This window comes from Notolepis coatsorum (assembly GCF_963971535.1).
Source record: "Notolepis coatsorum genome assembly, chromosome: 14".
In the NCBI taxonomy this organism is placed as follows: Eukaryota; Metazoa; Chordata; class Actinopteri; order Aulopiformes; family Paralepididae; genus Notolepis; species Notolepis coatsorum.
In genome coordinates, this window is record NC_140178.1 from 80,285,433 (window position 1) to 80,290,432 (window position 5,000).

Below are 5,000 nucleotides of genomic sequence, written 5' to 3' on the forward strand. Positions count from 1 at the left end.
ATGATTCTCGCTTAGGGTGCGAGAGGTCCCGGGTTCAAATCCCGGACGAGCCCACATATAAGCATTTCAGCTTGGTTGCGAGTTCATAAGTCTTAAGATCTTCACTGAATGGTTCTGCCAGAGCAGCTGATTTGATTCGAACCATAGTCTGAATTTCCACACATACAGTTGGGGGAAATTATACTATGATCATTAATAACAGTGATGCCTTCTCTTAGTAACTAATGTCACTGAATTGTATGACCTGATTGCTCATAACCCTTGGAGTGCAAGTAGCTTTTCTGACTCCAGATCAGCTAGTAGTGGCCAAGGCTTCTTACTTGTTTTTACAACTTTGCGAGCTGCTATTGTGCAATTCCATGCCGGTGAGGTGGGAAATGTGAAGCTTTACGCTTGCAAAACAGCTGAAGGATGTAACTTCGTTTTTTTACCCGAATGAAGAATTTCCAAGTTGACATCGGTATTTCACTCAAAGGAGAATTTCCAAGCAAAGTGTGAAGACAAGCCTGAACAGGGACTTGAACCCTGGACCCTCAGATTAAAAGTATGATGCTCTACCGACTGAGCTATCCAGGCCCTTGATAAGGATCAAGTTGTCCTTTTAGTCACGTGCTTGCAATTACATAATTCACGCTGGAACATATCGTTCCCGCGTCACATTTGCAGTTGCACAAAGACATCAACAATCAAACAGCTGTACTCACGGAAGCTACTGCTATGGCTGCTTGCTGCTCGAGATAGCGTTTGAACATGTCCACTGTGCTATTTCAGCGTGTCACTGCATCCGAGATTCGTTTGTGCGATGGAAGCTCCAGCAGTTTCTGTTTAGAGGAGAATACAGCAGTGGCTGTGGAACTTCACTAGAAGAAGGCTCCTACCCGCCGCACTTGACCAAACAAACTACAGCAACGGGGTGCACTCAATCATAGAAATACAGGATGATCCACCAACAGGACCCAGGTCTTTACTCTCGAAAAGTAATGCCAAGCTACTCAGCAGTGGCTCGTTGGTCTAGGGGTATGATTCTCGCTTAGGGTGCGAGAGGTCCCGGGTTCAAATCCCGGACGAGCCCACATTTAAGCATTTCAGCTTGGTTGCAAGTTCATAAGTCTTAAGATCTTCACTGAATGGTTCTGCCAGAGCAGCTGATTTGATACGAACCATAGTCTGAATTTCTATACATACAGTTGGGGGATATTATACTATGATCATTAATAACAGTGATGCCTTCTCTTAGTAACTAATGTCACTGAATTGTCTGACCTGATTGCTCATAATCCTTGGAGTGCAAGTAGCTTTTCTGACTCCAGATCAGCTAGTAGTGGCCAAGGCTTCTTACTTGTTTTTACAACTTTGCGAGCTGCTATTGTGCAATTCCATGCCGGTGAGGTGGGAAATGTGAAGCTTTACGCTTGCAAAACAGCTGAAGGATGTAACTTCGTTTTTTTACCCGAATGAAGAATTTCCAAGTTGACATCGGTATTTCACTCAAAGGAGAATTTCCAAGCAAAGTGTGAAGACAAGCCTGAACAGGGACTTGAACCCTGGACCCTCAGATTAAAAGTCTGATGCTCTACCGACTGAGCTATCCAAGCCCTCGATAAGGATCAAGTTGTCCTTTTAGTCACGTGCTTGCAATTACATAATTCACGCTGGAACATATCGTTCCCGCGTCACATTTGCAGTTGCACAAAGGCATCAACAATCAAACAGCTGTACTCACGGAAGCTACTGCTATGGCTGCTTGCTGCTCGAGATAGCGTTTGAACATGTCCACTGTGCTATTTCAGCGTGTCACTGCATCCAAGATTAGTTTGTGCGATGGAAGCTCCAGCAGTTTCTGTTTAGAGGAGAATACAGCAGTGGCTGTGGAACTTCACTAGAAGAAGGCTCCTACCCGCCACACTTGACCAAACAAACTACAGCAACAGCGTGCACTCAATCACAGAAATACAGGATGATCCACCAACAGGACCCAGGTATTTACTCTCGAAAAGTAAAGCCAAGATACTCATCAGTGGCTCGTTGGTCTAGGGGTATGATTCTCGCTTAGGGTGCGAGAGGTCCCGGGTTCAAATCCCGGACGAGCCCACATTTAAGCATTTCAGCTTGGGTGTGAGTTCATAAGTCTTAAGATCTTCACTGAATGGTTCTGCCAGAGCAGCTGATTTGATACGAACCATAGTCTGAATTTCTATACATACAGTTGGGGGATATTATACTATGATCATTAATAACAGTGATGCCTTCTCTTAGTAACTAATGTCACTGAATTGTCTGACCTGATTGCTCATAACCCTTGGAGTGCAAGTAGCTTTTCTGACTCCAGATCAGCTAGTAGTGGCCAAGGCTTCTTACTTGTTTTTACAACTTTGCGAGCTGCTATTGTGCAATTCCATGCCGGTGAGGTGGGAAATGTGAATCTTTACGCTTGCAAAACAGCTGAAGGATGTAACTTCGTTTTTTTACCCGAATGAAGAATTTCCAAGTTGACATCGGTATTTCACTCAAAGGAGAATTTCCAAGCAAAGTGTGAAGACAAGCCTGAACAGGGACTTGAACCCTGGACCCTCAGATTAAAAGTCTGATGCTCTACCGACTGAGCTATCCAGGCCCTTGATAAGGATCAAGTTGTCCTTTTAGTCACGTGCTTGCAATTACATAATTCACGCTGGAACATATCGTTCCCGCGTCACATTTGCAGTTGCACAAAGGCATCAACAATCAAACAGCTGTACTCACGGAAGCTACTGCTATGGCTGCTTGCTGCTCGAGATAGCGTTTGAACATGTCCACTGTGCTATTTCAGCGTGTCACTGCATCCAAGATTAGTTTGTGCGATGGAAGCTCCAGCAGTTTCTGTTTAGAGGAGAATACAGCAGTGGCTGTGGAACTTCACTAGAAGAAGGCTCCTACCCGCCACACTTGACCAAACAAACTACAGCAACAGCGTGCACTCAATCACAGAAATACAGGATGATCCACCAACAGGACCCAGGTATTTACTCTCGAAAAGTAATGCCAAGCTAATCAGCAGTGGCTCGTTGGTCTAGGGGTATGATTCTCGCTTAGGGTGCGAGAGGTCCCGGGTTCAAATCCCGGACGAGCCCACATATAAGCATTTCAGCTTGGTTGCGAGTTCATAAGTCTTAAGATCTTCACTGAATGGTTCTGCCAGAGCAGCGGATTTGATTCGAACCATAGTCTGAATTTCCACACATACAGTTGGGGGAAATTATACTATGATCATTAATAACAGTGATGCCTTCTCTTAGTAACTAATGTCACTGAATTGTATGACCTGATTGCTCATAACCCTTGGAGTGCAAGTAGCTTTTCTGACTCCAGATCAGCTAGTAGTGGCCCAGGCTTCTTACTTGTTTTTACAACTTTGCGAGCTGCTATTGTGCAATTCCTTGCCAGTGAGGTGGGAAATGTGAAGCTTTACGCTTGCAAAACAGCTTAAGGATGTAACATCGTTTTTTTACCCGAATGAGGAATTTCCAAGTTGACATCTGTATTTTACTCAATGGAGAATTTCCAAGCAAAGTGTGAAGACAAGCCTGAACAGGGACTTGAACCCTGGACCCTCAGATTAAAAGTCTGATGCTCTACCGACTGAGCTATCCAGACCCTTGATAAGGATCAAGTTGTCCTTTTAGTCACGTGCTTGCAATTACATAATTCACGCTGGAACATATCGTTCCCGCGTCACATTTGCAGTTGCACAAAGGCATCAACAATCAAACAGCTGTACTCACGGAAGCTACTGCTATGGCTGCTTGCTGCTTGAGATAGCGTTTGAACATGTCCACTGTGCTATTTCAGCGTGTCACTGCATCCAAGATTCGTTTGTGCGATGGAAGCTCCAGCAGTTTCTGTTTAGAGGAGAATACAGCAGTGGCTGTGGAACTTCACTAGAAGAAGGCTCCTACCCGCCGCACTTGACAAAACAAACTACAGCAACGGGGTGCACTCAGTCACAGAAATACAGGATGATCCACCAACAGGACCCAGGTCTTTACTCTCGAAAAGTAAAGCCAAGATACTCATCAGTGGCTCGTTGGTCTAGGGGTATGATTCTCGCTTAGGGTGCGAGAGGTCCCGGGTTCAAATCCCGGACGAGCCCACATTTAAGCATTTCAGCTTGGGTGCGAGTTCATAAGTCTTAAGATCTTCACTGAATGGTTCTGCCAGAGCAGCTGATTTGATTCGAACCATAGTCTGAATTTCCACACATACAGTTGGGGGATATTATACTATGATCATTAATAACAGTGATGCATTCTCTTAGTAACTAATGTCACTGAATTGTATGACCTGATTGCTCATAACCCTTGGAGTGCAAGTAGCTTTTCTGACTCCAGATCAGCTAGTAGTGGCCCAGGCTTCTTACTTGTTTTTACAACTTTGCGAGCTGCTATTGTGCAATTCCTTGCCAGTGAGGTGGGAAATGTGAAGCTTTACGCTTGCAAAACAGCTGAAGGATGTAACATCGTTTTTTTACCCGAATGAGGAATTTCCAAGTTGACATCGGTATTTTACTCAATGGAGAATTTCCAAGCAAAGTGTGAAGACAAGCCTGAACAGGGACTTGAACCCTGGACCCTCAGATTAAAAGTCTGATGCTCTACCGACTGAGCTATCCAGGCCCTTGATAAGGATCAAGTTGTCCTTTTAGTCACGTGCTTGCAATTACATAATTCACGCTGGAACATATCGTTCCCGCGTCACATTTGCAGTTGCACAAAGGCATCAACAATCAAACAGCTGTACTCACGAAAGCTACTGCTATGGCTGCTTGCTGCTCGAGATAGCGTTTGAACATGTCCACTGTGCTATTTCAGCGTGTCACTGCATCCAAGATTAGTTTGTGCGATGGAAGCTCCAGCAGTTTCTGTTTAGAGGAGAATACAGCAGTGGCTGTGGAACTTCACTAGAAGAAGGCTCCTACCCGCCGCACTTGACCAAACAAACTACAGCAACGGGGTGCACTCAAT